Consider the following 8,412-nt stretch of genomic DNA (forward strand, 5'->3'; position numbering starts at 1 on the left):
CACTGGCTGTGAGGAACCTCCATGCTGCTCAGCATTAAACAGCACCTCACCACTGGCTGTGAGGAACCTCCATGCTGCTCAGCATCAAACAGCACCTCAGGGCTCGATCCACAGACTTTAGTCACAGATATCTCTCGTCCACTGATATTGACATCTGAGTTTTGCCAACCCCTCACAGCCATCATGGCACCTCTCCAATCCACATGGAGCCTTCTAAGGAAGCACAGACCTGCATGGCAGTGCGCATCACAACTAGCATTGAAAGACTACTGCAAGGGCACTTTCTGCATAGAGTCAAGCTCCCAGGTCATGGATGAAGCTGCATCTCAGGGCTGCTTACTTTTATTCGCTCATTCACTTAGCACCTACCTGTATACTCACAGCATTCATGCTTTGCCCAGATTCAACTGGGTGGAAGGGTAAGCTGTGAGGAGAATGCAAAGATGTTGCAGCGTGATTTGGACAGGCTGAGTGAGTGGGCAAATGCATGGCAGATGCAGTATAACATGATAGATGTGAGCAAAAATTGGAAGGTAGACCATTACTTGAATGACTACAAATTGAGAGAGGGGAATATGCAATGAGACCTGGATGTCCTCTTTCAAGAGTCTCTGAAATTAAGCAGCAGGTGCAACGGGCAGGAAAGAAGGCAACTGTACATTTGGCCTTCATAGCAAGAGGATTAGAGTACAGTTGGTTCTGATATGACACGATAGTCCCCTTCTCATGCAATCTCGCGATATAAGAAAATCACACAATATCCGCACCATTTTAACTAATGGGAACCGGAATTGCGTTATAGCCAATAGTGGTAAGGAACTTTCTCGTTCTACAGATAGCGGTCAAAATTCTTTAGTCACGTTAAAGCCAATTCGCGTTGAAGAAACACGTGTTACAGCAGAACCGACTGTATAGGAAAAAGGATACCTTGTGGCTATAATACAGACTATTGGTGAGGCCACACCTGAAATATTGTGTGCAGTTTTGGCCCTCTTATCTGAGGAAGGGTATTTTTGCTCAAGGGGAAATGCAGTGAAGGTTTACTGAATTGATTCTTGGGATGGCAGAACTGACATATGAGGAGAGATTGGTCAGTTAGGATTGTATTCACTGGAGTTTAGAAGAATGGGAGAGGATTTCATAAAAACCTATAAAATTCTAAGCAGACTGGACAGGTTAGACATAGGAAGGATATTCCCAATAGTGGGGGAGACCAGAACCAGGGGTAAAAGTTTAAGAATGAGGGGTAAACCTTTTAGGACTGAGATGAGAAGAAATTCCTTCACCCAGAGAAGTGTGAGCTTGTGGAATTCACTGGCCCAGAAATTGATTGAAGCCAAAATATTTTATGTTTTCAAGAACGAGGTAAACATAGTTTTTCTGGCTAAAGGGTTCAAAAGATCTTGGGGGGAAGATGGGATTAAAGTATTCATCTCAATGATCAGCCATGATCATATTGAAAAGTGGAGCAAGTCTGATGGGTCAAATGCCCTAATCCTGCAGCTATCTTCTATGTTTCTCAGTTTGCTGTGCCAGTTTGCCCAGTCACACAACCAGGCAGCTTGCCTTGCTGGTCAGCAGTCCCCATTCAAGGCAGGTGGGGTGTGGAGGGCAAGGGATTGGGCAAGGGAGAGTGAAACATCTTGCCCAATGGCACTGTACTACACCAACCTCACACCTTCATCATGCGCCAGCAGCTGGTGCAGCAAACACGCTGCATGTGGAGCAAGCAGGCGGCCACGTCTCAGACTCTTGAAGGAGTAGTCCTCACTGAAGTCCATGAGGCCACCATTGAGTCAGGATGTCCAGGGCAGTGTCCAATACAGGTCTGGGGGATTGTCTGTGGTCAGGCATCTAGTTGAGGTGCTTTCAGTCAGGGGACTGTACCTCTGCAGTTCAGGCTGTACATTCAGTCCCATGACTCCATTGAAGCCAGTCCAGAGGATAGGGCTAACATGGTGAGGGAGAGATACAGCCATTAGTTTGGGCACTTCTTGTCCATGACTGTCCAGCTGAAGGTGGTGGGCCATGGTCAGTCCGTCAGATCTGTGCACAGAAACTAAGGGGAAACTCTGGGGTGGCAAGAGGAGTCACTGATGCAGGAGGAAGACTCAGGAATCCATTTGTTAGAACAGAGGCTATAGGCTAGGGGGAACAGGGAATTACTGTTGTGAAGAGGAAGGCCCTTGTTTACCATGTGACTCCCTGCCCCAGATATCGCTGACCAACATATTTATATCAACACTTCTGGGCACAATGGCTCGAAAAGAATTGGGATGTTGTAGGATGATGGGCAGTGATGTCAGCAGGACCCATTGTATTGTATGCACATTGTTCACCTTCTAAATGCATGTACTGTATATCCTTTGATGATCATGAAGTTATGCATCATGTTGGCACAGTTACATGTGGGTGTAGCCAGAGACACAAACAACCAGATGTAAGGTAGAAACAGCGCTATTTATGAAAATGTGCCAAAATACTACACAGTAATTTGTCACCCATGACCCAAAAGTGTTCTCAATGTGTTTTCTTCTGCTGTTCCTTAGAGTATTCCCGGGTTCTACATTTGGGGTGGGGGGAGCATGCTCCTTGGTGGGCCCATTGGATTTGGAGGAGGTTAGTCACATGATACAGGGGTTGTTTATCTCTGGACAGTCCAGACATTCTGAGGGTCTTCTTATTAGAGACAAGTGGACCCACCTCGGATTGAACTTCAAAGGGTCTGTTGGAGTTAGGGTTAGTGTTACAGTGTGTGAGGTAGCTGGGAGATGGATGTGGCTCCATCCTGGTGGAGCAGAAAAGGCCATTGATTTTCTTATGGCACTGCTGATCATTCACCTACATTGTCGAGGCAGTGCTGACGATTTTCTCTGCCGTTCTGTATTCATTGAGAAGAGAATACCTCTTTCCCTTGCACCACCAGTTTTGTAAGCCTTCCAGGTCCTTGTTGGATAATTGCAGTGCCATCTACCCCTTCTCTGACTTCTTCAGAGAACCTCCTTGCTTGAGCAGGGCATACTTGGAATGCAAGTGCCTTTTAAATATAGTGAAGGAACCATGGATGCTGGTCTTTAGGTGGATATGTGGTGAGTTATTTTGTTGGTAAGATGGGACTAGAAGTGGACATGAAGGACACCCTGGGATGGGGTAGGTATTTAATCAAGTGTGTTTTGTAATATACAGTGAAAACTCTCGGTGGGCCTTCTGATGAGAATCTCTCCAAAAAAAGTTGATACAATTTGCTCTTAGACAAAAAAAATAAGATTCTGCCTGATTTTTATTTGTTTTACAATTAACACTTGACCGATCATCAATCGCCATTTATGGAAGACAGTCTCAAACTTCTACCACTCTTTGCACATGGAAGGATCTCCTAATTACACTCCTGAAAGGTTTAGCTCTAATTTTACAATTATGTCCCTTGTACCAGATTCCACATCCAGGAGAAATAAATTCTTTCTAATCCAGAGCACTTCTCCTTAATACCTCGAAAACTTAGATCAAATTACCCTGAACCTTTGAGGGGAACGACTCTAAATTGTATAATCTCTATCTCCTTTGGCCTTTGGACTCCAAGCTTTGTCTGAGTAAATTATGTTGCACTGCTGTCAACGCCGATATATCTTTCCTAATTGTGTTTCCCAGGACTTCACACACCACTCCAAATGTGCCTGACCTAGGACTTTGTATCACTGAAACATCAGTCTTCATCTCTTGTAGTCCTTTAGGTACAAAGCCAACATACCATCAGCCTCTTTGGTTATTTCTTGTACATGTCCATGAAATCTTAAAGATCTACAGATCTGGATAAGCACTACCTAACCCTCCTCTTGGTGGACAGCACACCTTGGATGCCTATTCCCTTTTGAAAGTTATTATGGAATCTGGTTTAAGACAGGGATGAGGATCAGTTTTTTCTGTCACAGGGTCACGAGTGTGTGGAATCCTCTTCCACAGATGTTGGAGGAGGCTGGATCCTTAATTTGTTCAAAGTTGAGCTAGATAGGCTTTTGGTAAACACTTAGATTAAATGTTTTGGGGGGACATACAGGAAAGTGGAGCTGAAACCATAGTCAGATCATTAATGATTCTATTGTGTGGTGGAGCAGGTTTGAAGGGCCAAATGGCCTACTGCTGCTCCTAAGCCCTATGTTCCTATGGTTCCACGACCTTAATAAGCAGCACATTCATGATCATAAATGGGTTAAATTTAATGCTTTTTTAAAAATTCATTCATGGGATGAGGGCATTGCTGGCTAGGCAGCATTTATTGCCCATCCCTAATTGCCCAGAGGGCAGTTAAGAGTCAACAACATTGCTGTGGGTCTGGAGTCACATGTAGGCCAGACCAGGTAAGGATGGCAGTTTCCTTCCCTAAAGGACATTAGTGAACCAGGTGGTTTTTCCTGACAATCAACAAGGGATTCATGGTCATCATTAGACTGTTAATTCCAGATATTTATTGAATTCAAATTCCACCATCTGCTGTGGTGGGATTCGAACCCAGGTCCCCAGAACATTATCTGGGTCTCTGGACTAACAGTCCAGCAATAATACCACCAGGCTGTTGCCTCCCCATGATATAGCTGCTTGCTGTATTTCAGCCTCTATAAATACACTATGTGAAACAGTGGTGACGAAAAGCATTTTCTAAAATGAAGTGATACTACATTCAACTAGCCAGAAATACTTTCAAGGATGCCAGTCAATCAACAGTTAATGCACTTTTCTGAAATTCCAGTTAGTGGAATGTTTGCCAGTTTGAAATAAATGGGTTACTGCCTGCTAAAAATAATGGAATGAAGCTGCTCAGAAGGAAACATTAATTCTTTATCGTTCAGCATGTCATGGCATGATTTCAGGGCCATTGTCATTGCTTATTCCAGCTGATGATTGAACTCTGTCTATTATTCTGAAATGCCCAGGTAAAATGAGGCTGAAAATGCATTTTGTAACATTAAATAATTAGTTTACTGCATATGTATGAATTTAATGCAAACCCATTAAGACATTCATTGCGAACATAACTGAACTGGGCCAGCCGTATAAAAATTGTGGCTACAAAAACAGGTCAGAGGCTGGGAATTCTGAAGCAAGAAATTCACCTCCTGACTCTTCAAAATCTGCCTGCCATCTCCAAAGTGCAAGTCAGGAGTGTGATGGAATACTCTCCAGTTGCCTGGATGCGCACAGTTTTAATAACTCTCAAGAAGCTTGACAGCGTCCAGGACAAAGCAATCAGTTTGATTGGCAATGCATTCACCAACATTCAATCCATCCACCATTGACTTACATTCTCTGCCATCTACAAGGTGACCGGCCTCCTTTATGATGAATGTATTGACGGAATAACGGGGGCCAAAAAATGATCAGAAGCCTACTAAACATATTTATATTCTTTTTTGCCCTTGTTGACAAATCTCTTCATGCTTTCAGTCCCCCCTGCAGGTTTATAACCCTCCTTGTTGTTGAGAAATGGGGTTAACCTCAGACATGTGCACATTGTGGTGATGTAACAATCCGATTCACAAAATAGATAGAAAGGTCTGGAAGGGAGCAGAACCTCTCACCACATGTGAAGGTTTAATGTATGTGTATATTTAGCTGTAAATAAAGGGCTCTCGCAGAGAAGATGGTAGACTTGAGCAGCATACTTTTGGGAAAGTAAGTTGACCCAAAATCTCAGGCATCTGAAAACACTGCCACAAAAGACCTGCAAACCTCTTATTCCGGCTTCTTTAAAATTTCCAGTTTCTTTCAACATATCTTTTGTGGCTGTGCCTTAAGTTACCTGGCCTCAGCTCTGAAATTTCCTCCCCTAGATAGCCCTGCCTCTCCAACAGTGTCTTCTGAAGGCACTCTTTAAAACCATCCCTTTTAGCTAAGCTTTAGTCATCTGTCCTCATATTTATTCCTCTGGCATGGCATCATATTTTGTTTGGTAATTGCCTCTGTGAAGTGTCCTGTGATGTTTTGCAATGTTAAAAACACCACAACAATTTATGTTTTTGAGACTCAATCTCCTCTTAAAAGCAAACACCTAATTTCTTCAACTGCAGTTCTGAGGAAGGTAACTGGACCCGAAACGTTAATTCTTTTTTTTTTCCCTCACAGATGCTGCCAGATCTGCTGAGCTTTTCCAGCAACTTTGTTTTTGTTCCTGATTTACAGCATCCGCAGTTCTTTTGGTTTTCTTTACCTAATTTCTTCAATCTCTCTCTTCCAACTCTGTCAGAAAACCACATATTGGAAGACGTGAACAAGTGTGTGATAGCACTGCAGGAAGGTGATGTGGACACACTTGATAGAACTGCCGGGGCAATCCGAGGACGAGCAGCAAGAGTTATCCACATCATCAGTGCTGAGATGGAGAATTACGAGCCTGGTGTATACACCGAAAAAGTAATGGAGTCCACAAAGTTACTATCAGAGACTGGTAAGAAAAGAATGTAGCCGTTTGTATGCTTATATATCAATTAGGAGCACAGGAGGAGTATACCTTGAGTTCATAACACCATTTAATGAATAATCTGTGCCTCAAATCCATATACTTGTTTTTACCTTATATCCCCTAATATCTCTGGCTAACAATATCTTTGTTAAATTCAATCCAATACCTATATTTCTAAAATTCATGCATGATTCACAGTCACACAAGGTTATTTTTACTGGCCGCCTGCTTTAAAATTAATCTTCAGGGGAGGATGGTTTCATCAAAGAGTCTCAGTTGCTTTCTTCAAAGATGGACTTTTTTTTATTGGTGGAATGCTTTACCTTCCGAGGCTAATCATGTCATGATAAAGTATTGGTAATGAGGTGCAAAGGGGATTTAATTACCCATTTTCATCATCTATTAGTGTGTGCCAAAGGACAGTGGAAGCAGTCTCTGACGCTATCACTCTGTTTCTGGTAGAGACAGTAGGCCATGATCACAGAAACAGCAAAGGGGCCAAGGAGAGTGGAGCACTTAGTTTGAGAGGCTAGGGGCTGGTCTCTGATGCTTCAAAACTTAAATTGGGCAGGGGATCTGGTCGGGTGTGTCATGTGAAGGCTACACATTTTACCGGCTCAAAATGCACAACATTAAAATTTCACCTTTGCATTTATATGGCTCCTTTCACTACTTGAGGACTTCCCAAAGTTTGTTACAATGTGTAATTACCGTTGTCAAATTGGAAACATGGCAGTCAATCTGTACATTGCAAGCTCCCACTAAAAAAAAGATACAGGAAGTGTCCTATTGAAAGTGGTTAAGATCTGTGATTGCAAAGACTTCAGTGTCTCTGAATCGCAGGAGTGTACGACAATTATCCACAGGATAGTGTACTCAAAATTCACAGATCCGTATATCTCAAGTCTATTGAACTGTAAGCCCAAAAACCATAGGAATGTATACCAAAAAACACCAAATAATAAATCAATAACCACAGGAGTGTATACCCAGAAGCCACAAGAGTGTATACTCCGAAAATGTGTACTCATACACCACAGGAGTTGAAACTCTTCAATAAGCCACAAGACTACACACCTAGAAATAACATGAGCATATACCCAGAAACCACAAGACTAGACAGCCAGAGACAACTTGGAAATATATCTCCATTTCTTTCATACTGTTAGGACAAAATCCTGGAAATCCCTCCCCTCCAGCACATGGACTGCAGCGGTTCAAAAAGGCAGCTCACCACCACCTTCTCAAGGGCAATTAGGAATAAACAATAAATGCTGGTCTCAGCCAACAATCCCCACATCCCATTGTGAAGAAAAAATATAAGCCTGGTTCAGTTAAGCTATGGGTTAACGTGGTCCAACAGTAGGAAATTAATGTCAACATGAAATGGTTAGATTCTCTTTCAGTGGTGATGGTGAATTGTGAGTGTATCTTGGCACAATTAGATTTGCAGTTAACAAGTAATTTAGGATAATGTTATGTCACAAAGAGTACCTGCTGTTCGAATAAGTAGTTGATGTAAACAGCACAGATACTTTGGAAGGGAAGCTAGATATACAAAGAGTAGAAATAAATAAATGATGTGCTGATAGGTGTGATGGGGGAAGGTTTAGTTGATTAGAACCATCAGCATAAATCTAATAACAAGGTGCAGGGCTGGATGAACACAGCAGGCCAAGCAGCATCATAGGAGCAGAGAGGCTGACATTTCGGGCCTAGACCCTTCATCAGAAAAGGGGGAGGGGAAGGGGGTTCTGAAATAAATAGGGAGAGAGTGGGAGGCGGATAGAAGAGGGATAGAGGAGAGGATAGGTGGAGAGGAAACAAACAGGTCGAAGAGGCGGGGATGGAGCCAGTAAAGGTGAGTGTAGGTAGGGAGTTAGGAAGGGGATAGGTCAGTCCAGGGAGGATGGACAGGTCAAGGGGGCGGGATGAGGTTGGTCGGTAGGAGATGGAGG

The sequence above is a fragment of the Rhincodon typus genome, chromosome 1 (genome assembly GCF_021869965.1).
Source record: "Rhincodon typus isolate 14 chromosome 1, sRhiTyp1.1, whole genome shotgun sequence".
Lineage (NCBI taxonomy): Eukaryota > Metazoa > Chordata > Chondrichthyes > Orectolobiformes > Rhincodontidae > Rhincodon > Rhincodon typus.